General features: G+C 45.8%; 1 protein-coding gene across 2 annotated transcripts in view; it reads right to left on the bottom strand.

Moving 5' to 3' along the window:
• Positions 1 to 26,152, bottom strand: part of PFDN6 (prefoldin subunit 6) — a 49,571-nt gene extending 23,419 nt beyond the window's left edge. Inside the window, exons 1-3 of one of the 2 annotated variants that reach the window (XM_069241879.1) lie at positions 25,183 to 26,152; positions 22,336 to 22,436; positions 14,934 to 15,052 (exon numbers count right to left, since the gene is read on the bottom strand). The gene's annotated coding sequence lies outside the window, so the exon portion shown is untranslated. Of the gene's footprint in view, positions 1 to 13,896; positions 14,052 to 14,933; positions 15,053 to 22,335; positions 22,437 to 25,182 lie in introns of those variants that run through there. The other variant, XM_069241878.1, reaches the window with a different exon arrangement.
• Between the last annotated feature and the right edge of the window lie 1,040 nt (positions 26,153 to 27,192).

A 27,192-nucleotide genomic window follows, 5' to 3' on the forward strand; every position in this document is an offset into this window, starting at 1 on the left:
AAGATGAAGATAACTCAAATAAACGCCCCGCCCCCAATTTAAGGTTGGTCAAAGCCTACTCAGAACCTTAAACAAGCATTTTCAATGCAACGGGTCTCGCATTTGTTCAAGTTAGAGCTATTAGCGTTGTAAAGCTGCGTGGAAAATAAACAGATAAAGTAGTCCGGACTCCAGGCTGAAAACATCGAGCCTCGTATGTTTTTGGTACTTTACCGGTGCTGTGTAGGGAGGCTAAACACCAGCAAAGGCATGACGTATGCATGCCTTTCAGAAATGAAAGCAAGCTGGTTTTAAAAGGCAAGCCCACAAACCAATGTAAGTGACTGACGTGGCATGGACGTGGTTTCAAGCCCAAAGAGAGATTACAGAATGGACGGAGCACTTTGTGCTCGCTCATAAAAATGATATACCTAGCTATCCCAAGAGCAATCCTATTGTCTCGGATCAGTCCAATCCATTTGGGATCAAAATAATGGCACATAATTCTGGGCAGGTTTTTGTCATCCCACCGGATCTGCACCAGTGATGTTGATCTTGAGCTTTTAACATTTTATTTAATGATTACAAAGAAGCAGGACTAAAGAGAAATGCAGAATAATGCTCTCAGCTCTTGGAGGAGTAACTTGCTCCTGCCATGTTTGACTTCACTGGATCTGCCCTGTGGACCCGTCATATCCCAGAAAATGTGAAGGGCCTCCTGGATACCACCAGGTACTCATGATACGAAGGCCTGGCAGCTTCTTGGTCTCCACTGTTACAAGAGTTAAATGGCCAAATGTCATAAAACCTCCAACACTCTGAAGCAGGCCCTGCAGCGATCCAATGTGGGAGAGTTATGACCCATAATGATTTGGTCTAAGACACTTCTGGCATCAGCATGTGAGCAGTAAATAGTCAGGGGTGCAGTGGGGAAGGAGAGAGTTAATGTGTACCGTTTGCTGAAACCACAAGCCAATGGAGAGGGGTCTGACAACACCTGTGCAATCTCCACCTGTAGAGCTCGTTACAGTGCACATGAATACAAATGCATGTGTCATTCACTGTCAGAAACAGCATAAGAACCAGAGAACACTATTTATGTTATCATCATACAGCCAACTGTTAGGCGGTATGCGGCGGTCAGAGGTCACAGGGCAGCATCCCTGTCATACTGTCGGCTACTGCTGGTGCCCAAGGACCACTCGACTGGTGCCCGCTAACTGAATAACTAACTGATTCCCTATTGGTCCATGCTCTCTAGCGAAAGGAAACCAAGCAGTGAAGGCTCACTCTATTGGGGGGGGGGGAGTGAATGGTGAAGCACCCCCAATGGGCTTGCTGACTGTTGCAGCTACAGGAGACAAAAAAGAGAGCACACTAGAGAAAGGCAGGATGGCGCAAAGCGATGCAGAGGACATGTGTCCCACTGATATCTATAAGTTATCATACTAACAGAGCTATTTCAGGAAAAACTCAACTGATCAATAAAGGGTATAAGACACACTGGCAAAACAATGAGCTCAGAGGTCTCAAATGAAAGGCTTTCAATGGAGCAAATCTTAAACGAGCCAGACAGCCGAGGGCTGTCACTTACTTCTTCTGCATTCAAAATGATTTCAGCAGTAGTTGGGCTCAGAATTTAATAGATCGCCATCTGTAGTGGCATATAAAATTATTATAAATTGATTTGCTGAAATATGCTCTAGTTTTCATAAGGAGCCAGTAAGATATCCTTGGTGAAAGACTCTGGAAAAGCCCGATTATACAACACTTCTAGCTTGTGTTCTATTAGTGTCTAATTTTAGGGGGCGGGGAGAGAGTGTGTGTGTGTGTTTTCCCCTCATCGAGAGGCCAGTTCCGCTTGCACTGCCCAATTACAGTAACAACACAACTACTAACCATCACACTCCTAGGAGTGTGACAATTCTGAGATTTCAGCCCCCAAAAGCTATAAGAATGGCTTGGGTGGCAAGTATTAGCCATTTTAATGCATACTGATTTAATTAACACACTGTTGTTGTGCTCATCTCTAAATCAGAGTAACGGCTCCACCATGTGGGAGACTATCATAAGTGCTGGTGCCAAGCACCAGAAACCACCGGCTCAAATTAAGCACTAGATTATGTGCATGTGTGCTGGCTGAAACGCATCCTGGGAACAATGCATTTATTGTAACTTTTTTTTTTTCTTGTTACATGTTTACCTCTTCATGGCATTGTTTTGACCTGTCTCCATGTGCTTTAACGTTTACATAGTACTATAACACTAACTCTTAACACACTGCGGTACATGGTAAAGGAACTCTTGCCCGCGGGTGAATCAATTAATCGAGTCAACCCTGCATTAGCAATTCCGACCAGCAGTGTGTGCGGCACGATCAAGGGTGGAGACTTGCATGTTGTTTTCATGCAAGGTGCCACCGCCACTGTGACCACGAAGGGTCTGATATGACTGTCCAGAGTCAGAGACTGACAGACAGCAGCTTGCTTTTCGTTGCTGTGCCCACCACTGCCAGAGACGCACATTAAGTCCATGGGCAGGCAAAGTCTGGTTGTGTAACCTCCAGCACTGATATCATGAATCATGCCCAAGTGTGGCACAGTGTCTGCAGGCAGGATGCTTTCATCAGCCGTCCTGCAGCCCGGCCCACTGAGCAGGTCCCAGCATTGGCAGGCAATAAAATCTTTTCTAGCTAACGTCTCAAGAATTTTTAATTCTATTAAGGACACGGAGGTGAGGATTATGCTTCTTCTTTGCTGTTAACTGTAAAAATAAAATAAAAAAAATAATATATAGCAGGAAATCAAAACAAACTTTTAGTAAAACTACATTTCCCAATATCATATAGACATGTACTCTTCGCCAATGACGGTGCTCGCTATATATATATATTTGCTCCAGCTCCATTTTCTTGAACTTGAGTTTTCAGACAACGTTCACAGGCCTTAAAACTAGACCCATTGCTCATATCAACGGAACGTGAGCAACCACAACTTCAAAGGATGACCAACAGGGTCTGGAAATGCCAAATAGGGAGAGAAAACTGCATCTCTCCAACCATTCTTTTGTTCAGAATCTAGAATAAAATAGAAGAGGACCTAGTAATATCTAAGACTCTGACACATAATTCATCATAATTCACTTGCACAATTTGGGAGGGAAAATATCAAAAACACTTAACATTGTTGTTTTTATGTAAATATGACTATATAATGACAATGATGGATGACTGAGTGGGATAATCCTCACCTCCGTGCCCTTAATTCAATTTAAAATTCTTGACCCATTAGCTAGAATTTTTTTTATTCTATGTCAGGACCGGAGGCTTCGGATTATGGTTGTTTAAAGCTGTTGTATAACTAATGAAGCAACTTCTAGAATTGGTTTATAATAAAATGTTTAAATATAGTATCAGTAGACCGGTCTGCTGCTTTCATAATGTCCTGTAACTGTGAACCTAAGTTGAATGACTTAGAAGCCATGGCTCCTGTTACTGAATGTGCACCAAATATGGGTGTGTCTATGCCCGCTTCTGCAAGAATCCATTTCATCCAGCGAGCTAATGTGGTGGAAGACACTGGATGAAAGGGTTCCTGAAGGGCAATCTGGAATTTGCCGCCATCAGACTGTTGAAATTCTCTTGTGTAGTCTTCATATTCCTTTAGGCAATGATCAACACAAAAAGTTTCTGATTTTCTGGGAAACTAGGATAGGTGACTTGTTTAGAAAATATGTCGGTGTGTGCCTCAAGATGGAAAACGTGACCCCATCAGGGGAAAAGACTCAACCTGAAAGGTCAAAAGCCTTGACATCTGAAACTCCCCTACAGGATACCAAAAACATAATAGGAGAGTTAATTTGGCTGAAATCTGTTTTCTAGACACATCAGCGTTACATGGCCAATGCTGCAAGAATTTTAGAATGATGCTGATGTCCCACAAAGTCGAATTTCTTGGAAGGGGAGGATTAGATAGGCGGATGTCTCTCATGACAACTTACCAGAGGGTGTTCCCCAATAGGTTTGCCTTCTATAAAAACATGACCTGCTAAAATGACATAGCGATAATTGTTGGCTGATTAATAACCAAGTCCACTGGAATCCATTTCTGCTAAGAAAGTGATGACAACGGAAACAGGTGCCCCCAGGGGATCCACACCCTGTGAGTCGCACCAACCCAACCACTTTCACCAGCTGAGGCATATCTCTTGTGAATGGATTCAGACCAAGATGCGGAGATGGAATTGAAAGCTTGTTCTGAAAGGTTCGGCACAAACCATCTCATCCGGAAATGCACCAGGCTACGAGTTGAAGGTTGGCCTGCTGAAGAAGAGGATGCCTGCGACCCATCAGATCCGTCAATAGGTCCAGCACAGAGGGTATCAACACCGGACAATCTTGACACATTTCTAACAGAACAGAGAACCAAGACTGTGCTCTCCAAAAGCGGTGTGATCAATATCAGTGCTGCTTGTTGACTGAGGGCTTGAGCTGCCACCCTCTAAATCAGGAGGAAAAGGCGTAGTGCAGATCACCGTTCCATTGCTGAACGAAAGCATCCGTGGCTCTGGCTAGTGAGTCTGATCTCGATGAGAAGAACCGGGGCAGTTGATGTGAGAAGTGGGATACAAACAGATCTGTGTGGCACGGTCCCCATCCATCCTGAAGAGCTTGAAACACTCAGTGGAGTCTCTTCTATTCGCTGGAATCTCTGAGATATCTCGAGTTCCAATCCACCACCACAATGCATTGGCCTGGGAGATATTCCGCAGTCACTGAAATATGATGTTGGATGCAGTATTGGCAAAAAAGTTCTTTGCAATCTGTCAGGATTCGGGAATGTATTCCCCCCAGCTTGTTGATATAGCAGACTGCTGAGAAGTTGTCCATCCTCAGCAGAACGCAGAACTTGGAGAGGGGTGCTAATGTCTGAATTGTAACAGAACTGGCCAAGAGCTCTAGGCAGTTGATGTGCAATAGGGATTCCTCTTAGGATGATCGAGCCCCGATGGAGATGTCGCCGCATCTGGCATCCCAGTCCTAACGACTGGTGTCTGATTCCAGAACGACATCCGGTTGGGAACCGAAGATACCTCTTCCGTTCCCTGCAGACACGTGCTCTAGCCACCACTGAAGCTCAGATTTTGTCTCAGGATTGAGAGAAATGAGTTTGCAGTACCCTATACCATTCTGTAGATGTATTTCTAAGCGTTGAAGTGCCCTGCAGTGTAGAGGGGCTGGTAAGATCACTTGCATCGAGGATGCCAGGAGGCCTATAATCCTGGCTGAAGTCCTGAGGCAAAACTGGTCCTTGTGTAGGACAGAATTTATTTTTGGACTGTTTTCAGTTTTTGTGGCGGAAGGGATAAAAGGGAGGACAGAGAGTTGATCTGGAAACCTAGAAACTCTAGGCAACGGAAGGGAGAAAGTACCCATTTCTATTTGTTGATAATGAAGCCTAGATCTTGTAACAGTTGTATTGTCCAATATAGATGAGTCATGACAGTATAAAATTATTGTGCCATTATGAGAGTGTTGTCTAAGTAAATTATGAGATGGATATCTTTGGGGCGGAGGGTCTCTTCTAGTGGGCACATGATTTTTGGTATAAAAACCATGGGGTGGAAGATAGGCTGAAGGAGAGTACTTGGAAATAAAACTACTGGTCCTTCCATTGGAATTGGAGAAATTTACAATGAGGTTGCCAAATTGGAATCGAGAGGTACGCATCTTTCAGGTCCAGACAGACCATCCAATCGCCTTCCCTAAGCATATCGCTAGAAAGATGTATTCTCTCCATTTTGAAATAGGGGGCAAGAATCCAACTGTTGAAATCCTTCAGATTTATGACAAGGCAAGAGCTTCCTTCATTTTTCATTACTATGAAAATATTGCTACAGAACACTCAAGGGTTCCGGGAGGCAGGGTCATATCACATATTTCATAAGAAGCTGTTTTATCTCTTGGTGGATAAAGGCTTGATCTGTTTGGGAAAAATGAAGATGGGGAGGGAAGACAGTTTGTCGGGGAACTCTGAAGAAGTCTAGTTTGAAACGCACTACTGCCTCTAAGACCCACAGGTCTGAGGTCAGGACAGACAAATTGGCCAGAAAAAACGGTGTCCTGTCCGCCAAGATCACAGATGTTGGTGAAATTAAACTTACCTTGGGCGTTCGCTCCGGAGCTATAGCCAGCGTGTGCTCGGAAGGAGCCTCTGTTGTAACGAGGTCATCCTCCTCGATATTTTGGCCGTATAAAAGGTGTTTCTGCCCTGGGTAGAATAACCACGACCTCCGGTTGAGGTGGAGGGCAGGGGTCCGCGGGAGACAAAGACGCCAGGCATTCACCATCTCAAACGACAGTATAGGCAAAAAGGCATTGGTTCAGTACTTTTTGTATGGAGCTGTGAGCTTTATCCAAAGTTGTAAACGAGTGGATGAACTTTCTGAGATCTTTCACACACTTGTCACCGAAAAGCATGCCATTACGCAAAGGTCCAGGTTCTGAGTTGACAAATTCGGTCAATTTGGGATCTATGCGCATGAGCATAGATCTTCTGCGCTCCACAGATAACACGCAGTTTGCATTGCCTAAAAGACAAATCACGTTGGGCCCAGCCTACTAACATGTCAGGGTCAACAGGAGTGTTGGATTGTTTCACGGTCACAGCTGTGTCAAAAATTTTACATAAGGGCCCTGAAATACCTAGAAGTTTATCCTGGCAGGCCTTCCAGGATCTGTCAATCCCTTTCTTGGGATCTTTGGAAGAGCGTTTGAGGAAAGTAACATGATTCGCATCCAGCTCTGGGGTTTCAGCCGCTCTGTGTGGGATGTCTTGGCGTGGACATTCAGATCTAAGCCTATTTCTGAACTCTGTTGAAAGCCTTGCGCAATCTATCGTGGGCATAGTCTGATGCAGTGGAAGTGGTGACCAGTCCAAGGAACGGGGATGGACAATGCACTTTGGATCTAAGTCAAGAGAGGATTCGAGGATGTGAGGTGTTTGAAGGGGGATGAGGTTTGGCTGTGAGAACTGACTATGATGTTTGGAAGCTCAGTATGAGTCAACGTTGTCAGAATCTGAATTGCTGGAGCCTGAAGCCCCCATGTCACTGTCTTGCTGGGGATAGTCAAGGGAAGCAGTGCTGGTGGACGTTTTGGGCGAGGAGTAAGAGTGATCTGAGGCGAAGGCCTGGGATATACATGCCATGGTCGCTGTGTGGGATTGCGGATTGAGCGACTTGGTCTCCTTGTTGTTGAAGTATCGCAGGGGAGGGGGAGAATATTGGGGCCAGAGTAAAAGAGGGGTACAGATAGCACGTATCTTTTTAATTGCTGCACGATAGTTTGTAGTGCGACTGCCAATGCTCTATTTACTGAGTGTGTAACAGATGCGTCCAAAGCGTGGACAATGTCGCCAGCTAGAGGCAGTTCATCTTGAAGAATTTCGGGTAAGTCCTTTTGGGCCATTGACAGTAAATTAAAATGTCAAGAAAAACGGTTAAAGGGGGTGGCCCATTTATAATAGGTCGCTTTTTGGAGGCTATAATGAGGAATAAGTATGTGAGCTTATATTGATCCTAGCTGCAAGGTATTGCAGGGTAACAAGGATATGGGCCCCTCAGGTTAAACCTGTAATTTCCTGAACTTGCCCTGGCTTAGGCCATATGGGAGACGTTTCAAAAGACGCACACGTTGAACATCAAGCAGGAAGCTTTAGGAGAGTGCAGCAGGCTCTGTCTTGCTGAGCCGAAGCGTGGAGCCCGCGTCCCGATTTAAGCTGGGAACACGTCTGCTGCATAAGGGATGCGTGCAGGGTGAGCTAAAAATAGGACTGAACAGTCCTCACAGTAGTGTGCGTCGTCTCCCGCTACAGGCACCCCCATCGGATGCCGGCAGCGACTTTACGAGACTATCGCCCACAGCACTGAAAGCAACACACACAATAGAAAATATCAAAAGTAAGACAATTATCTTTTTACGGTAGCAGTAAAGAAAGAGGAACAAAATGGCACCGGAACAAGTATATATATGGCGAGTGAAGGAAGCTGGCCTGGTGTGTGGTGAGTACCCATGGCGTTATCACCTTATACCAGGTCCAGGTATCAGGGGTGTGGAATTTATTAAAATATCTACTTGTCCATAGGACAGGTTGCTTCTTAAAGCTAATTGTCCTATACAAAAAAAAAAAAAAAAATACTTGGCCCTTTGGTGCCATGTAGTGCTGCGACAAATTATGGCAGCAATCTCATTATGGAAAAGCTATGATAATAGTCTCTCTGACTATGTCAGGGCTACTACTACAGTAGGGCTTGAATACTTGTAATGTCAATCCCTACTACAGCAATTTCTTTATTTTGCCATCTTTCTGCAGATCCACATACTTGGGCTGGAGGAAGCAGTAAGTAATAGTTCCAGGGTTGGAATGCCTTTGATTCTGCTAACTTGCATGTTTTAAGGATTTTCACCAGCTCTTCTCTAATCTTTTCCCATAATGAGAAAGGATGGAAATTTAGTCCTGACAATGGCATAAGTAGAAGTTCTTCCAGGGTTGGGAAAAGTGGTTGGAGGGAAAGTGAACTTGTAAATGCTCAACAGATTCTCATGTGAGCAAATCTACACATGCATTTTGCTTGTGCTAAAATACAGTTCACAAATATTTTCTAGGAGTAGGATTTCCTGGTCTAATTCTGCAAGTTCTTGAAAGTTCATTAAAGCCACTAATTAAAAGACATTTCATGGGAGCACTTTTGTGACTTTAAGAACTGGGTCCCTAATTAGGTCTGGCGCTGACAAAGACATTTTCTTTTTATTAAACTTCTATTTATCGCTCTTTCTGCTGGCTTTACTGTGAGTGATCGCATTCTGCTCTTCCACAAGGAGCATATTGGCACACAAAGTGGTTTTGTTCAGTGCCAGGGACTACTATGGCAATCAGTGGTGTAACAAAATTGGATGTGGCCTCTCTGCAAAGAACAAGGAGGGCCCCCTCCAGAATCATTCAGGGCAGGTGCTGTGTCCCTGGTGGCAATGTGTGCTTTTTGAGACCAAAAACTTTTTTTCTTTTTGCCAGTGTTTGTTACAAGGATGAGGGCTTTGCCGCACCCACAACAATAAAGAGTTACAAAAGCCACGTCAAAACAAGACACGGATTGACTAAACCAAAAGACTCACAAAAAATATTGGATAGGTTGGCTATGCAAGTGTTTGTTTATTTTCATGCTTCCCATAATCTTGTTGAAAATGGTTACACTGATTTTCCATTAGGAATATTTTGGGGAAATATAAGACTTGTATCAACAAAGTTTACTAAATGATGCTTCACAGAAATAGCACCTAAAATTTCAAAGTAGTGAAATGTTTTTTTCCTCCTTGCAATTTTTTTTCTAAACATTTTATTTTGAAAGCAGATCATCATGCTCGCTTACAAGCTTCTGCAAACAATTGCATCTAATAAGAGAGCATTCTGGGAGTATTATACTAAGCCTCATATTGCTAAACTTTTCAAACGTGTGTACATTTTTTATTTTTTAACTGTAACCACTGTCAGTAGTGCAGTGTGACCGTAAAAAGTTTATTTACTGCGCTCACCCTAATAATGAAGGTTTTTCATTAATGAACCATAAATACAAGTTCAAACAGCATTAGTATATGGACACATATTAGCTCAACTGCAAACAGTTCCCTGCTCTGTTAAGTGGCAGCCAAAGGGTTTGTGCTGCAGATGGCTGGGCTTCATGTCCCAAGGACAAAATTAACATGAAAACTTGTTGCCCTTGACCCTGGATGAGCAGCCAAGACTTAGCAAGGAGACATGCAAAACCACTAGTCACACAGCACTTACACACAAGAAAGAACTACACAGTGTTACAAAAATAAAGATACTTTTTCACTGTAACACAAATACTAACATACAGTATTGGCAATAGTTCACTAGGGGGCGAGTACACCATATTACATACAAATTAGAAGTCAGTGATTAGCACAGAAAGCAACAGTTAATAGTAAAACAGAAAAACGTGAAGGCCCTAGGGGGAGAACAAACCATATACTAAGTAAGTGGAATGTGAAAGACAGTCCCCCCCCAACCAAGAAAGTGGAAGTGCTGCAAACCCACAGGAGAACTTTGGAAAAGGAACGTGCAAGACCCAGACAAAACTGGAAGAAGCCAAAAGGTAGATCCTGGCAAAAGAGGACCTGCAAAAGAAGGGGACCAAGCCCCGTTTGAGTAGGAGTGTCCAGCTGTGACAAGAGCCACTACCCACCCTTCTGTGGATGAAAGACCAGGTCGACGGTGGATGAAGAAAGTCAGCAGTGCAGCACGGGAGCAGAAGATGAGTTCCAGAAGTGATGCAAGTAATTTCCCATGTCAGCGGTCGTGATGCAGTCATTCAGCGGTGCTGGAAAACCACCAACAAGCCTTGGCAATTGCGAGAGACGGTGAAGAAGGTTTTGCAAGGCTGAAAAGGACAAGCAAGGCCCAGGGGACTTGGCCGAAGGAGGGGAGTCCAAGGTGACCCTCAGCAGCTGGGAGTCACAAGAAGAGGAGGCAGCCCCAACAGGCGACCCTCAAGCAGCAGGCACAGGAGTCGCAGTGGGGCCCACTCAGCACACTTGGAGAGGGGTCCCACGTTGCTGCAGCAGCTGGCAGGAGACTGTGCTATGCAGGGAAGAGTGCTGGAGGCCAGGGCTACACCAAGACTAGAGATCTCTTGGAGAAGAAACAAACAAGTCTTGGTAGCTGCAAGAGTCGCAGAACACAGGGATACTGTCCTTCGAGACGAGGCAAGGGCTTACTGTCTCCCAAGTTGGACAGCTGGTAGAAAGGACCAAGGGGCATACTCCAGACCACCACCTGTGATGCAGGATCCACGCAGCTCCTGAGGAGAGAGGATCCACGCAGCCAGTCGTCGTTGCAGTTGGTGCATGCGGAGGCAGGGGAGTGACTCCTTCATTCCAAGGGAGATTCCTTCTTGCTTCTTGTTTCTTGTGCAGGCTAAAGACTAGTCGCCCTCAGAGGATGCACAGCCAGGGAAATTTTATAGTTGCTGGAAGGAGCCGGAGAAACAATTTTGCAGAGCGGAGTCGTTGTAGAAGTTTCAGATTGTCAGTTCCTGGAGGGTCCAGTTGCAGTCCCGGTGGCCAGAAGATGAAGTAAACGATGCAGAGGAGTCCTGCTGGAATCTTGCACATCGAATCTGAAGACCCACCCAGGAGGGAGACCCTAAATAGCCCAGGAAGGGGGACTGGTCACCTAGCAGGGTTGCCACCTATCAGGAGGGGGATGTGATGTCTCCTGCCCGATATGGCCACTCAGATGCTCCCAGGGGCCTCTGCCCACCTTGGATTCAAGATGGCAGAATCAAGTGGCTGCCTGGAGGACCTCTGGGCACCACCCCTGGGGTAGTGATTGATAGGGGAGTGGCCACTCCCCTATCCATTGACCAGTTTCGAACCAGAGCAGGGACCAGGGTCCGTGGGCTGCTGCAAACAGATTAATGCAGGAGGGCACCAAATGTGCCCTTCAAAGCATATCGGTAGCTTGGGGAGGGTATCCCTACCAAACCATGTAATACCTATCGCCAAAGGGAGAGGGTGTTACCTCCCTCTCCCAAAGGAGATCCTTAGTTCTGCCTTCCTCTGCTTGAGCTGGTCAAGCAGCAGGAGGATAGATACCTGTCTTGAGGGGAGGCAGCAGCGCAGGCTGCCCTGAAATCCCCAGAAGACTGGTAGAAGCAATGCTGGGGGTCCGCAAAAGGAGCCCCCAGAGTGCATGAAATCATGCAACCAATACTGGCAACAGTATTGGGGTAGGATTTCGACATGTTTGATAGCAAACATGCCCAGGTTCGGAGTTACCATAACATAGCTGGACACAGTTGTCCAGTACACAGGTAAAATGGCTTCCCTGCACTTACGAAGCCCAGGGAAATAGAACTGGAGTTCGAAGGGCACCTCTGCTTATACAGGAGTGCCCTCACACAAAGGTACCTGCACTCTGCCCTCGGAGCTAGGAAGGCCTACCACAGAGTTGACTTACAGTGACCTGAGTGAAAGGGTGCATGCAACTTTTCACGCAGGCTGCAAAGGCAGGCCTGCAGACACATTTTGCATGGGTGGCACAATACATGCTACAGCCCATGGGGAACCCCTGGTGCCCCAATGCTCTGGATACCTAGGGTACGATATACTAGGGACTTATATGGGGGCACCAGTATGCCAATTGTGGGGTGTGCTAAATCCTAAGCAACCAAATTTAGAGGGAGAGAGTCCTGTCACTGTGGTCCTGGTTAGCAGGACCCCAGTGAACACAGTCAAAACGCGCGGACAGCAGGCAAAAAGTAGGGGTAACCATGCAAATAAAAAGGGTACTTTCCTACAGCGAGGACCATCACTGGCACAGAGGACTTTAAGATACTGGAAAATGTAGTTTTATTGAAAGTTTATTTTGATTGGCTGCTATGTATTTTTTAAGTATAAACAGCAAAAGAGGGGAAGCATAATCCGAAGCCTTTGGTCCAGACATGGAATCGTCACTGCATAGGAGGGGACTACACCCATCAGATCTGGCGGGTCAGGGGTCACTGCCTGACTGCAGGGAGGATGTTTTCGATTTTAGCAGCAGTCTGAGAATGTTGTGTACATTTTGTTAATCACAAGTGACTGCTTAAATGTATAGTTTTGTGGAAGAAAGCCCAGCTAACCTTCTGTGAACAGAACAAGTGCATAATATGCCGACAGTCAAAGCAAGGGTCAAAGTCACGCGGGCGTCAGGTAAGTGAAACTGCTGAGAATACAAGATATGTGTGGGTTTGTACGTATACCATGCCTCATTGTGGCTTCTGCAAGAACATAACCAGGTGTGAATCGAACACTTTTGATTTAGATGTGAAGTTCCTGTTTTTAAATCAGGTTAAAATGAATCTAGAGTACCCTTTTCCTCCACTTAAAAATTAATCAAATTAAATGCAGGTTAGTGTTTACATTAGTTATCCAATCTATTTTTCCTTCTTACAGTCTGTGCACTATAAGGTGAGTCGGCGTCAGACATGTTTTTCTTACTTTATATTTTCGAAAGGAGATGCAAAAAAATGCCTGAGGTTTCTTGTTTGCTGCAGAGGATTAAGGTGTTTTGTTACTATTTCATCTTTATGTAACTCCATAAAAAAATAATGACACACCTAAATTAACGTTAATGGTATGAAATGTTACTTGGTTAATGCAATCACTGCAAAGGTTTGCAGTGTGACGAGACTGAAAGAGAACGGAGTCCCGGTTGGTGAAGTGGCTTCTGTAATATAGTGCTACGAGGTCGCACCCTGCGACTGAAAGCGCTATGGATATGCACATTTTTTGTATGTGGTACACCCGGTATAAGATAGGCTGCAGCAAAGCCTGCACAGATTTGGCGCAGGAACCAAGCGTTAACCATCTATTTTTAGATGATCTGCAGACGTTTCTGCATATTTGTCGAGCTTCTCATTTCTCCGCAGGGGGTGATTCCTGGCCCTCCAGGTGCCAGGCGTTCCGCAGTTGGATGTCGTAAGTCCACTGAAACCACAGGAGGCGCCTGGAAGCGGCGGCCACGCTCGTCCTCGCGGCCTGATTCCACTGGCGTGAGAGTCACGCCTCAGCCGTTAAACGTCACTCATACCCACACTGACATTATGGACGTGACACACGCCCCGGAAGCAGGGACAGGGCCCAGCGGAGGAAGAGCCACCCCCGGGAGCCCAGGGCGGGCCGCCCCGTCTCACTCACCCGTCTGTGAGTTAAGACGCCCGTGAGCGAGGGGAGAGGCCGGAGCGCAGCTTCGAGGCGTTACTCCGACCCAACCAGGCCTGTGAGGAGGCCCCGACCGGCCAGTGCAGTCCCCCCAGGTCCCGCCCCCGAGCCCCGCGACGGACACCGGGACTCACCTCCCGTCCCCGGCGTGACACCGGCCTCCTCTCCGCAGCCAACGTCTCAGCCACAGCCAATGGGAGAGCGCGAATACACTGATTGACAGGCTAGAGGCGGGACTAGAAGGGGTTGTACTCCCTCTACCATCCCAGGGAAACCAGCAACTAACTGGCTAGATGGTGAAAAACCACATACCGGAAGTAAACGCTCGAACATCCTGCGGAGTTACCGTACATTTTCATACCGGAAGTAGTAGGTCCAGCCACTATGAGGCGGAGGTTCCAGAGGCCTCGTGTAAAGATCTAGAGCGCTGACTTACCAATGTGACTGTGGCAGCGCCGGGCGCCATGCTAGGCACACGTCAGGCCTGCCAACATTAAACAAATTCTAGCTAACGTATCAACATTTTTAGATGCTATTAACGGAGATGAGCGTTATGCTTCTCCTGCTTTGCTGTTTATTAACCAGAAATCGACAGCAGCCGATCAAAATAGACTTTTTTTTTAACAAACTATCTTGCCCATAAAAGATAGCATGACATGCACATGCACCAATCTCCATGTCTCTGTTTTTATGGGCGAGCGCAAAGCGTTCCGTCCATTCTGTAATCTCTCTTTGGGCCTCAAGCCACGCCCATGCCACGTCAGTCACTTACATTGGTTGGTAGACTTGCCTTTTAAAATCTGCTTGCTTTCATTTGTGAAAGGCATGCATACGTCATGCCTTTTCCGGTGTTTAGCCCAACTACACAGCACCGGAAAAGTACCAAAAACATCTGAGGCTCAATGTTTTCAGCCTCGAGTCCGGACTACTTTATCTGTTTATTTTCCACGCAGCGCGATTGCACTGCATTTTACATAGCGCGATCACGCTGCGTTTTTTTTGCTTTACAACGCTAATAGCTCTAACTCGAACAAATGCGAGACCCGTTGCATTGAAAATGCTTTTTATACATTGCACTGTCACCATGTTGACCCCCTCTTTCTTTGCCTCAACAGCTGAATGAACTTCAGAACATCTTCTTCCAAAGGGGGTACGAATGGAGCGCTCCTACCACAAACGAATGTCGAGTATAAAGTCGGAAGTTAGGACATCCAAGAGACCAACAGGATCTTGAAGAATAGGACAACTGCAGTACCACTCCTTACAATTATTTAGGCGTTTGATCAGAATCTGAAGAAAAAAGAGGAAAAATACTATCATAATATCCAATACTTTGCAGAACAAAATATATTACATAGGAATGTCATATTACATAGCACTGAAATCATGTAAAATTAAAGTACACAACAGCAGAATACTTTATTACATGCGGATGGGTAACTTAATCAGATTACGTTGTAGTGAAATAATCTAACATTATTTAAGTGCGGGTGGGATAATCCTCACCTCTGAGTCCTTAACAGAATCTAAAATTATTGACGCATTAGAAATTGTTTCATTCTATTTCAGGACCAGAGGCTTTGGATTATTCCTGTTCAAAGCTGATCTAACCCCATTAAGGCCTCAACCAACCTCACTTGAAGAAAAAAGAAAGAAAACTGACTCAGTAGACCCTTTTGTTTGTGATGTCCGAGACCCTCTACGAATATTGTGGCTATAAGAACATATATATTGCAGTGTCAAGCCCCCGACTACTTGGATTGAATAAGCTCTCATTCATGCAGTACCTACACTTGCTACAGAGCAACAGTCTCCTTCAGTTTGCTAAGGAAACCATTGGACTGAAGAAGAATGTATAAATATGATCCAAAGAGTAAATCTCTTAATGAATTTATGAGAATTCCTAAAAGAGAGAACGCCTCTCTCTTCACTTAGCAATAAGCGCAAAACTGGTATAGCTCAGTGAACAAATAAAATTAGTCTATGTAGTGAAAACGCCTCCAACTGCCCAACAATGACGACAGATAAGAAATCTGGGAAAAAAGCTGTACTTGAGGTGACTAAGGCTTGGTCATCGACCTTGGATTGTAGGGAACAAAATTATAACAAAAAGTTAACACATCAAGAAACCTGTTCTTAGAACAAAATTAAGTTGGTGTGTGTAGTGGCAAGAATGAAGGATGCGAGGCAGCTGCATTGTGTTCAAACCGTTCTTTATTCTTTTCCTGCCACTAACAACAAGGCCCACGAGGAGCCGGCGAGAGCACCGCCGAGTCGCGTCTTCGCGCTCCGCTTTCCTTCTGTGTCTGCCGCCGCCCCCTGACGTCACGACTACCCTCGATGCGGATTGGCCGTGACGTCAGGAGGCTATAAACATTAAGGAAGGACAAACCCTGTCCCCGACGTCTAGTACGTCAACTCACGTACGACATCTCCCCTTTTAACAGAACAAGAACTTATGGAGATTCATCTCATAACAAAATCTTCGAACCTCTTGGGAGCTCGGATATGCCTCATTGGCCTACTAGAAGTATTATACTGGGGTGAACCCACCCCGACGGCGCATGCATCCTCTTGATCAGAACTCATCACGTTGTGATTGTCACTCTTCGCAGGTTCGGTCCTGCTACCATTCTGTCCTTCGACATTCGTCAAGCCGCGCCATGCTTTCTCACATCGCTCTGCACTTCCATGCCCAATTCGCTCTCTCACAGGAGACGTACTCACATACTCCTCATCACTACTGACTACATCCCTGGCTCCACGACCTTGCCACTCATCCTCATCGTCCGTGCTTTCGGTCCCACACGCACGACTACCTCTCATGATGATTTCCTCCTGACCAGCCTTGAGCCTGATGATGTCGTCCTTGCTTCGCCATCCCCTTCCTTCCAAACAGACTGCCCCTCTTGTCACTCCTTGCACCCGTACAGGGGTTTGAAACACAGACTCTCCTTTCATTACCCTGTTAGGTTTCTTCACCAATACCCAATCCCCCTTCACTATATTTTTAGTTTTGGCTCTATTCGCATTGTCAGCATACCGCTTGTTGCTTTCCTGTTTAGCCATTATTCTTTCTTTGACTCTCAATCTCTCGTCAGATACCCCCTCATTTTCCTCCCTCATGTCATACCACTTATTGAATTTGGGGGTAAGCTCACTCATGCATCTTCTCCCTCTCATCAAGTAGAATGGAGTGTGTCCCGTAACTTCACTGGGCGTGTTGTGAAAAGTGTGTACTTTGTCTGCTAGAAACGCTTTCACATCCATATGGGAGGCGACTGCCTGTTGCACGCCCTCTTTGAGGAACCTATTCATCCGCTCGACCTGCCCATTGCTCTTTGGGCTGTACAGCGGGGTCTTCTCCTGCTTAATCCCTAACCTGGACAGAAAATCCTTCATCTGCCTGGACACTAGCTGGGTGCCATTGTCGGAAACCATGATCTTTGGCTGCCCCTCAATCGCGAAAATTTTCGTCAATGTCTTGATCACTCGTTCAGTGGTAACTTCCCTGACGAACTTGTAGTGAATCCATTTGGAGAAGAAATCCGTGAGGACGATGAGATGTCTACACTCGTCTGGTAGCAGTGTGAATGGGCCCGCGAAATCAATGGCAATCTTGTTCCATGGGCTGGCAGGAATGTCCACCAGTTGCAGCTCCCCTTTTGCCGTCTTCCAATGCTTGTCGGCCCTTAAGCACGGTCCGCACCGATCAATGAAGCTGCAGACGTCGCTGCATATCCCTGGCCACCAGTAGTACTGTTTGAGGAGATTTTTTGTAGCGGTACTGCCCGGGTGACCCTTATGGGCAATCCTGATTAACTTGTCTCTCAAACTTTCCGGAGGTACAAACAGCTCGTGCCTCTTCACAAAGCCGCCCTCAATGGTGAGTTCTGGGCTGACCTGTTGAAAACTCCTGAGTGCTCCGTGCAAGTTCCGGACCGGGGGCCATCGAGACGTCATGTGGTCCATCACCCTTCGAATAGTCGTGTCCTTCTCCTGAGCCGTCAACCACTCTTCCTCCGATATAGATCCCTCGCACATGGCTGTAGCGTCAACCATTGCTACCACGCATTCCGTGTCATCCAGGGAAGCGTCCTCGTCACCCGTGACTGGTATGCGCGATAGGCAATCCGCCCTGCAGTTGAGGCCACCCTTGATGTGTCTGATGTTGAAGTGATATTCTTGCAACTTGGACAGTAAACGTAGGAGCCTCGAGCTGGCTTTGCCATTGCCACGTCCTTTCCCGTCCATCATGTATATCAAGGGTTTGTGGTCAGTGACCAGTTCGAACTCCCTGCCCCACAGATAGTTCCTCAGTTTCTCCACGGCCCAGACGCATGCGAGCGTCTCCCGCTCGATGGTGCTGTAGTGCTTCTCTGCTTCGTTCAATGATCGGGATATGAATGCCACTGTGTTCTCCTTCTTCCCTTGAAATTGGCAAAACACTGCGCCGATGCCCTTGGCACTAGCGTCAACCGTGATTACGTTCCGGAGATCCTTGTTGTAAGGCTGTAATATTGGAGCCGCGGCGATTGCCTGTTTGACGGATTCAAAGGCATCATTTTGTTCCTGCGCCCACGTGTACTTTTCGTTCTTCCGTAGCAGTTTCCTTAGAGGTTCCACGGTGGTCGCGTATCCTTGCATGAACTTGGAATAGTATTCACTGAGTCCCAGGAACGATCGTAAGGCGTCCTTGTCTCCTGGGCAAGGGGCATCTCGTATGGCCCTCACTAAATCATCTTTAGGCGCAATGCCATTTGGAGTAAGCACATGCCCTAGGTATTCTATCTTCCCTTCCATGAACTTGCATTTGTCCTTGGAGACCGTCATCCCCTTTTCTTTTAGCACCTCCAGCACCCTGCCTAGCAGTTCCAGGTGCCCCTCCACATCTTCCGTGTGTATCAAAATGTCGTCCTGGAAGGCTTCAACTCCCTTCATATCGCGGAATAGAAGATCCATCAGCTTTTGGAAGACGCCCGAGGCCGATGCAAGGCCGAACGGAAGACGGACGTATCGGTATGCTCCAAACGGGGTAATAAAGGTGGTCAATTCCTTGGAATCCTCCGTGAGACATACCTGGTGGTATGCGGACTTCAGGTCTATCAGGGTGAAAAATCTCGATCCTGATGTGGAAGCTAATATCTCCTGAATGTTGGGCAGAGGATGGCAATTCACCAGGATATTTCTGTTCAAGGATCGCAGGTCAACACATAACCGAATGTCCCCTGTCCTCTTCTTCTTAGACACCACGATTGCGGACACCCACTCTGATGCACCTGCTTCCTCTATTACTCCTTCCACTTTCAGCCTATCCAGAACAGCTTTCAGCTCGCCCCTTACAGAAAGAGGAATCGTTCTGACCTTGTGCTTAATTGGTATGGCACCCTCTTTCAACCGTATGGCATGCACAAAACCCCTTACACACCCTACCTTGTTTTCGAACACGGAATCAAATTCATCGAGGACCTCAGCTAATCCTTCATGCAAATCCTCAGGCTGCACATAATTGACCCAATCATCTCTCAGAACTATGGGATCTTCTGCCCCAGGGACTAGCACCACACCCAGCTTCGCCAGGTCCTTCCACCCCACAAGGCTCCTCCCTTTTTCAGCTACATATATCTTTGTTCTCACCGTGCGCCCTCGAAAGGTGAGGGAGTCCCAGAAGTACCCCCTCATCACTATGTCATGTTCCCCAAAGGCCTTTGGATTCGCATCCGTCTCATGCAGTCGTACATCCTGCCATTTCAAATCAAATGTCCTATCAGAGATCAGGGTAAGTGGGGAACTGGAATCAGCCGTAAATGGCAATTCAACCGCACCAATCATGACAGAGCCAATGGGCCCCTTCACTCTTCCGTCCTCATCATAAATGGACAACACAATGTCCGCATCCGCATCCATGTCACTCTCGCTCACCGAGCTCACTCTCATGCCCGTATTGTATTTCTTGGCTTTACATACGGCCGCAAAGTGGCCCATCTTCCTGCATTTAGAACAGCTTTTGGACAAGGCAGGGCAAGTCCTGCTGTCCGCTAAGTGGTCCCTTGACCTGCATCTAAAACAAGCGAGCGACCTCCTGCCTCCCCCTCTATCACTCGTCGCCCTGTCTGGAGTCTTGGGCGCATGTTTATGCTTGTCCTGCACATAGAACACATTTGAAGCCTGACTAGTGCTCGCCAGTTCCTTAGAAGACATCATGGAGCGTTCCACTGCCTTTGCAATGGCCATCACTTCTTTCAGTGAAGGATTCCTGCATGCAAGCAACCGTTCCTGCACTTTCTTCGAATAGCAGTAGAACACCACCTGGTCTCTGATGTACGTATCAGTCATCTCTGCAAATTCACAGTCTTGGGCCAAAACTCGTAAGCACGCAATGTACTCTTCGATAGTCTCTCCTTCCTCCTGTTTCCGCATTGCGAATTTGTGGCGCCCCACCATGATGTTACACTCCTCAGCATACTGCAGCTCAAGTCGCTTAACAGCCTCCTGGTATTCATTTAGAGGAGTAGTAGCTCCAGGGGCATTCATATAAACCGGCAAGCTATCAAAAACCTCCTGGCCTGCCTTCCCCAACAGTCCGAATAACAGCGACTTTTTCCGCTCGGGGCTATACCCCTTACCATCAATGGAGACGATATAGTTCTCAAATGCGCGCAGCCATCCCTTCCATTTCATGCACGGCTGACCAGGAGAGTCCAGGAAGAGAGGAGGCACGCAGATATGACCGGTCTGCGACATGACAGAAAAGCGGGCTCCGCTCCCGGAGAGACCACTAGATATAGGTGCAGCAGCGACTATGGAAGTCTCCTGGGCAGCGCGGGATGATACCCCAAGACGTCGGACAGCCGAGGACCACCAGTATACGGGCCACCTCCTATACGGTGTGCACAAGTGGGCAGGAACCCCGGGGCGCAGGCCTATTTCCTGGTCCTCACGTGGCAGGGATCGTCAGATATCGGTCGCTTGGGGCTCCCCAGCATCAGCTTACCGAGAGCAGTGCATGTGGTCGTCGGCGGGGAGACATCAGCGCGCCCCATTGACATCAGGAACCATCAGGCATGGAGGGCTTCACTCGTGGGCCATGTTAGAAGCTGTGACCCTCGTCGCCATTTGTAGTGGCAAGAATGAAGGATGCGAGGCAGCTGCATTGTGTTGAAACCGTTCTTTATTCTTTTCCTGCCACTAACAACAAGGCCCACGAGGAGCCGGCGAGAGCACCGCCGAGTCGCGTCTTCGCGCTCCGCTTTCCTTCTGTGTCTGCCGCCGCCCCCTGACGTCACGACTACCCTCGATGCGGATTGGCCGTGACGTCAGGAGGCTATAAACATTAAGGAAGGACAAACCCTGTCCCCGACGTCTAGTACGTCAACTCACGTACGACAGTGTGCTGCCTCTGTGTGCGACCTGCAGATAGAACTTCTTTCTCAGATGCACATTCTATCAGAAGAGAGGAGCCTACTATGGGAATACTCCATACCGCTCATTGATCAGAAGGCAGAAGAGTCCATTGGACTGCTCCAAATTTAAGAAAGGACATGCAGATAGTATAACTTGAACAGAGATCTCGGAAAGGTAAAGAAAACCACTGGAGTGTCATTATGCCTACTAACAGGCGACAGAAGGGGAAAAAAACAGAATTCATTATGTCTTAAAACTATTATGCTTTCCCAGTTAGCCCCCACTTTTAGGGAGAGGCATCCCCTGAAGAACAGAGTCTAATTATGATCTGAAGAGATAAATGGTGAAACAGACTTGTGAAGATAGGAGATGGTGACCCACTGGCCTCGAAAAGAGAGGGCAAGCAGGGAAGGGAAAGCGGGCCATCGTAGGGACTCTCAGAAGCATCAGGGGCTGAATGATGATAACTTAATGGAGAAAATAATGATATTATTGTGTCACAATTAAAGAGTATAGCGCCATAACTTTAGGGACACTAGAAAGGAATAGGAATGGGATGCCAGAAGATGGTCCGAAATTGAAGAAGACCGTTTAGGACAAAGACCTATGGGTCCGATCCCTCAGAGTAAGCCTCTTCACCTGAGAAAACAAGTATGTGTTGGAATATTTGAATACGTTGACCTAGTTACCTCAGACTATTCGTAAACTATGAAAAGAGCGCCTCCTTTAGGATAAACCTCTAAGCGAGAATTGAACAACCCTAAGCTAAAATACTCTACAAGAACTATTAGGTTAGGGACTTTCATTTCCCAATTGGACCACAAACGTACAGGCAAAGTAATGGCTGCTCTCCGCTAAAAATGTAGCATAGAGGGACCAGAGTGTCATTATACCTGAGACTAACATCACTGTGTAATTCAGCGTGAAAGCTTGTGAGGCCCACCGACCTCACAGGAAGTTCGATATGTATGTGGTCTCTCACCTACGCACAGTGGAAAGTATCTGATGGAAAGCGGAAAAATGTCACTTTAATACTTGACATTCTTGCAGGGTAAATATACAACAAAGGTGTCTTTTGTAGTCCCTGAAAATTAATTGATTGATGGAAGAAATATTCCAAAAGGGGTCTGACTGGTGGTTGAATGGTCGATGCAGGCTAGGCTACTCACCTCTGAAGGAAGAAACCGTAGTCGATGAAACATCCTGTAGAGTAGAAACAGAGTTGGGAAGATGGTTTGAGCTAAAAGATCAACCGGTCCATGTGTAGCTCCTGTAGGAAGAAGAAGAAGAACTGGGCTGACACCGGTCCAACTGAAATTCAAGAAACCATATGCATTGAGAGAACATAAGAATATGTTATCTTTTGGTATAGGCTTGTTTTGCTCAATTGCCGACCATGAGGACACAAGGAAAAGAGGGGCCAAAAGTCAAACACTTATCCTATAGTGACTTACATCAAATGGAAGATATATAAAAGTACAGAATCATACCCGTAGTCTGATGCATGGGAATGCATACCTCCAATTCAGAGTATTAACGCTCTTATTAATGATGAGCTATTGATAGAGCATCCAGTCCTTATAAATTACTTATACTTGGACACGCCAGAGGTCGGTGAACCTTTTGACCGGGTTGAGCTCTCCCCATCCAAAGAATTGTCAGATCCCTCAAATCAATAATCAATAATCATTTATAATCAATAACCAATACTCAATTAGTAATCAATCAACAAATTAGTTAAACAGAAAATCAATAATTAAACACACCATGACCTTTCAGTCATGAATAACCACACCCGTTTATTAAAAGTTAATGAGTTTATTTCCCTATATTAAAAAAGCTAACACAATGTAAGTAAGTCTCAAAATCAAATGAAACACATATACGAACATTACTGGCTGTCCATAGCGACGGAAGAAACGCAATCTACGTAAAACTTGGATTATAATGCACTCAGCTATAGCAATGCAAATCACTAATAAAAGTAACTGAATTTGACTAATTGCATATATCGGTCAGCATGACAAGATTTCAATTCAGCACGGTGCATCAAATGAATACCTCAACTAACCTCTGATTAGCATTGGCATGTGGGGCTTCATGCAAAATGAATTTACTCAACACAAATTTAGAAAACTTCTAGCTTAGGCTCTGTCAAAATAAGCAGTTGGTACCTAAGAAGGAAAACACAATGAATAGTACTTTTATCCTTTCATAATTACCAAATACAATCAGCATTCAAGGTAAGTCTTCGTCCTTTAGGTACCGGTTCGATCAGCATGGGGCAGACTTCAAAGGGGCAAAGTTTAAGGCAAGTTTTCCTTGCAGCAGCAAGGAAAGTGGGGGGGGGGGCAAAAGTTATTTTATGGGCAAGGCAAAGTAAAGTTAAAGTCTCTAGGGTGAGAATTCTTTAAAGTCTCTCTCTCTGGGATAGAGAAAAAGCATCAAAGTGTCATCAAAATGGCTTCTCGAATCTGGCTTCAAAATGGCATCAAAGAAAATGGCTGGCTTCTGTCCGCCCGATGGGATTAAGTAAGAAAAGTTCCAAAATTCTTCAGGTTCTTCCATTGGAGGGTCCATGGGGTGATTTCTCTTTGACCAATGAACAGTGTCTTTTCTCTTAATGCTCATCTACGCATAAGGTGTCCTTGGAGTTTTGGAACACAAGTAGCAACAAAGTTGCCAATTAATTCTGCATCAGTGTCCTCATTGTCTGCACCTGCAGAAGCTGACCTTGCTTCAAAGGGGATGAAAGTTGCCTAGCACGCAACTTTAAGATAAGTGTATTAGTCATTCTACTGGAAAAATACAGCTTTAAAGGTTAAAGACACGTCTTTGTTAATACAAGTGAAAACTACGCACTTAAAATTGAGACCAGGCGACTAGGCCAAAGCCTCTGCTAAATTTAAGCTAAGCATATAATAGTTTAACGAGAAAATCATAGAATATAGCTGCAATTATGACGCACTAATACATTTCTCGTTTTTCATGATTAATTAAGCTTGTTTATACTAATGACGAACTACTTCGTGGGCACATTTTTCTACATACATTATTTTTCTTTGCTAAAATCACATTGTCTTATACGGTTTTGTTACATGATATATGAATGTTTGTTAGTTTTTTTCTTTTTCTGCTTCATCACTATCAGCGCCATACATGAAATGGAAAATATTAAAAAAAAAGTCAGAATCAAACTCGTAGTCTCATGAATAGCAACATTTACCTCTAATTCAGAATATTAACATTTATTGGTGATGAAAGCAAAGGCCATAGTAGCTTTTTAATTAAGTATTCTTATCAGTTGAGGTATCCCTTCCCTCCATTTAATGGGGGGTGGAGATTTCCTTGGGGAAAAACCCTTCTGACTGAAAACAGCACTAGGAATGCAGTCATTGAGTGATAAACAAGGAATAACCATATGAAAGTAAGAAACTGTGAGTCTTATTCTCCAAAATAACTGGAAATATGGGATACAATTTAACTTGGTAACTTATTCCGGTATTTGTCTGTAACTTGAGGTTGGTAGGGACTCTCCTAAGGCTGTGGCAGCCTCAATGCATTGCGGTGGGGTTTCTGGTGAAGTCCCAGGCATAGTAGAACTAGCCCTTGATTTCGAAATGCTAAAATGGGACATTTTGGACCTGCAATACGTTGTTCATATTTGCTTAGGGGATGTTCTGTGATTAGATTACTTGTCATCAAGCAGATTGTCGGTAGCCATAGGGCCTAAATCTGTGGTATCAAATCTCGCTACTTTGGGGTCATTGCGGATCGATTCAGCAAGGTGGTGCACTATGGATAGGGTTGCCTGTTCATTGCCCAGATCGCTCACAAGACTCTGTTCCCATTTTGGAAGGGCATCAGAATCTCCTGGGTTAGCTGAGTTTGTGGTGAGGGCCGCCATCTCAAGTATCTGCCAGAGGGGGCACTTTGAAAGGAGGGGTGAATTAGGGTCCAACTTTACCTTAGTGTGGAAGTCAGTTGAGCATACTCAGGGTTTGACATGAACTTACCTGTCAAAACATACTGAAGGGTGGGCCTGGAGTTTGTCTGCTGCAATAGACAGGTGCGTCTGGTCGGAGGTGGAATGAATGGTCATGTCAGGGTCAGAGTCCAGGCCATTCTGGGAGCTGAGGGAGGGAAGCAGATGCCAGAAGAGGACTGATTATGAGGCCCTGCGAGGCTCTGAGTGTGACTTGTGACAGGAACATCACTTGAAGCACAGGAAGCTAAGTCTGGGCTGTCATCGTTGTTGCATGAAGAGACGGAATGGACAGGCCGTTAATAGAAGAAAGGGTAGATAGTAGGGCCTGTGTTGCAGTAGCCGTCATGCGTGTCTAAATATCATCCGTAAGGGGTCCATGGCGTCCTGAAGGGGCAAGTAGGGTGTAACTATGGGCTGTAATGGTAATGGGGATCTGGCAAAAGAAATGGTAGACGTAGTGACCGTGCGATGTGTTTGGTCATGGCATATGACTCCCAGAGGTGAGCTGTTACCGTCAGGGTAGGGGGACAAGGATTGAACTGATACCCCTGTTGAAGATGTGTAGTTGGCTGAAAGGCAGACACGGGAGCTCTCTGGACCGACTGCGTGACTGAGGCGACATCGACCTCCACACAAATGTCTATCAGGAAGGGATCCCTTTCTTCTATGGTGTTATTATCGATCTGTATTTCATGCAATCAATATTCAGACTAAGTTCTTTTGTTGTAGCACTTAGCACAAGTAGCTGATATGGGGGAGGGGGAACCCCAATTCTATATATGTTCTTCAAGACCGCAAGGAGGCAAATGTATCGTGAGACAGTAATCGACTCCTCAAGCGAAGCCTGTAGATTGGTTTTGTTCTTGTCCAACACGGGCGTGGGGGAATCGTTTAGCGAGGCACTCCGATAGTCGTTATTACGATAGGGGTGCAGGCGCTCTTCTTTCGAGGCAGCGTGGCTTGCCCAACCCAATACTACCAGGGTTTTTTCCTCAGCATGATCATCGCGCAGGCGGCGAGCTAGAAAGAGGACCAGTCGCCCTAACGCGTTCAAGCAATCCGCTTCCCACCTCCTGAGCATCTACTTCGGGTGCTGCGATTGCGGCGGCGAGCCCAACGGCACGCTTACAACTTCCTATTAAGCACTAGAAATGGCATAAATCATGTTGATGAAGGAGGAAACAAAGTAGTTACCTTAGCGCGGAGTAGCAAAGAAAGAGGTGGTCAACATGGCGACCCTGCAATTCATAAGAAACGACATGGAGACTGGTGCATGCGATATGATGTCATGCTTTGTTTTATGGGAAAGATAGTTTGTTAAAAAGTCTGTTTCGATTGGCTGCTTTTGATCTCTAGTTAATTAACAACAAAGAAGAAACATAACCCTAAGCATCCGGTCCTCACGTAGAATTATTTTTGTGTGGGAAGCCCCGTGGAATGGTGTTGGTATTCACATAGTGCTTTCAGACCTGCCAACTTCCAGGCAGCTCAGTAGGTTACTGCTTTGCTACAGAGATTTTCTGGGCTATCTGCAAGTCACAGGTTATAATCATTGTACTAGAGTTCAGTGAGTTCTGAACTGGCATCAGGGAGCTACATGCAAACTGAAATGCATGATCATAGAATGTTACTGTTTTTCTTAGTCTTTAATTATGCTAAGGTTTGTAAAAGGGGGTTCTTTTTAGTAGCAACAAATACTTATTACTAAATACTATGAATACATTAGTATAATAATATACACATACACGCGGGAAACATCCTGAACAACTAAGTCTAAACCACTACTTGCCTGAACCACTCCTGCTAAACAACAAAACAGTCTCTACAACTAAGTACTGAACAACTACTCTCTAAACAACAATTGTGCCTGAATATCAATTGCCTGAACAACTCTTTTTAAGGTAAGGTTTTCTTTGTGCTTTTTATGGTTTATCAGTTGTGTATATATATATATATTAGTTGTTCTGGCAATTGTTATTCAGGCACAATTGTTGTTTAGTCAGTAGTGGTTCGGTACTTAGTTGTATAGACTTTATAG

The sequence above is a fragment of the Pleurodeles waltl genome, chromosome 6 (genome assembly GCF_031143425.1).
Source record: "Pleurodeles waltl isolate 20211129_DDA chromosome 6, aPleWal1.hap1.20221129, whole genome shotgun sequence".
Classification (NCBI taxonomy): Eukaryota; Metazoa; Chordata; class Amphibia; order Caudata; family Salamandridae; genus Pleurodeles; species Pleurodeles waltl.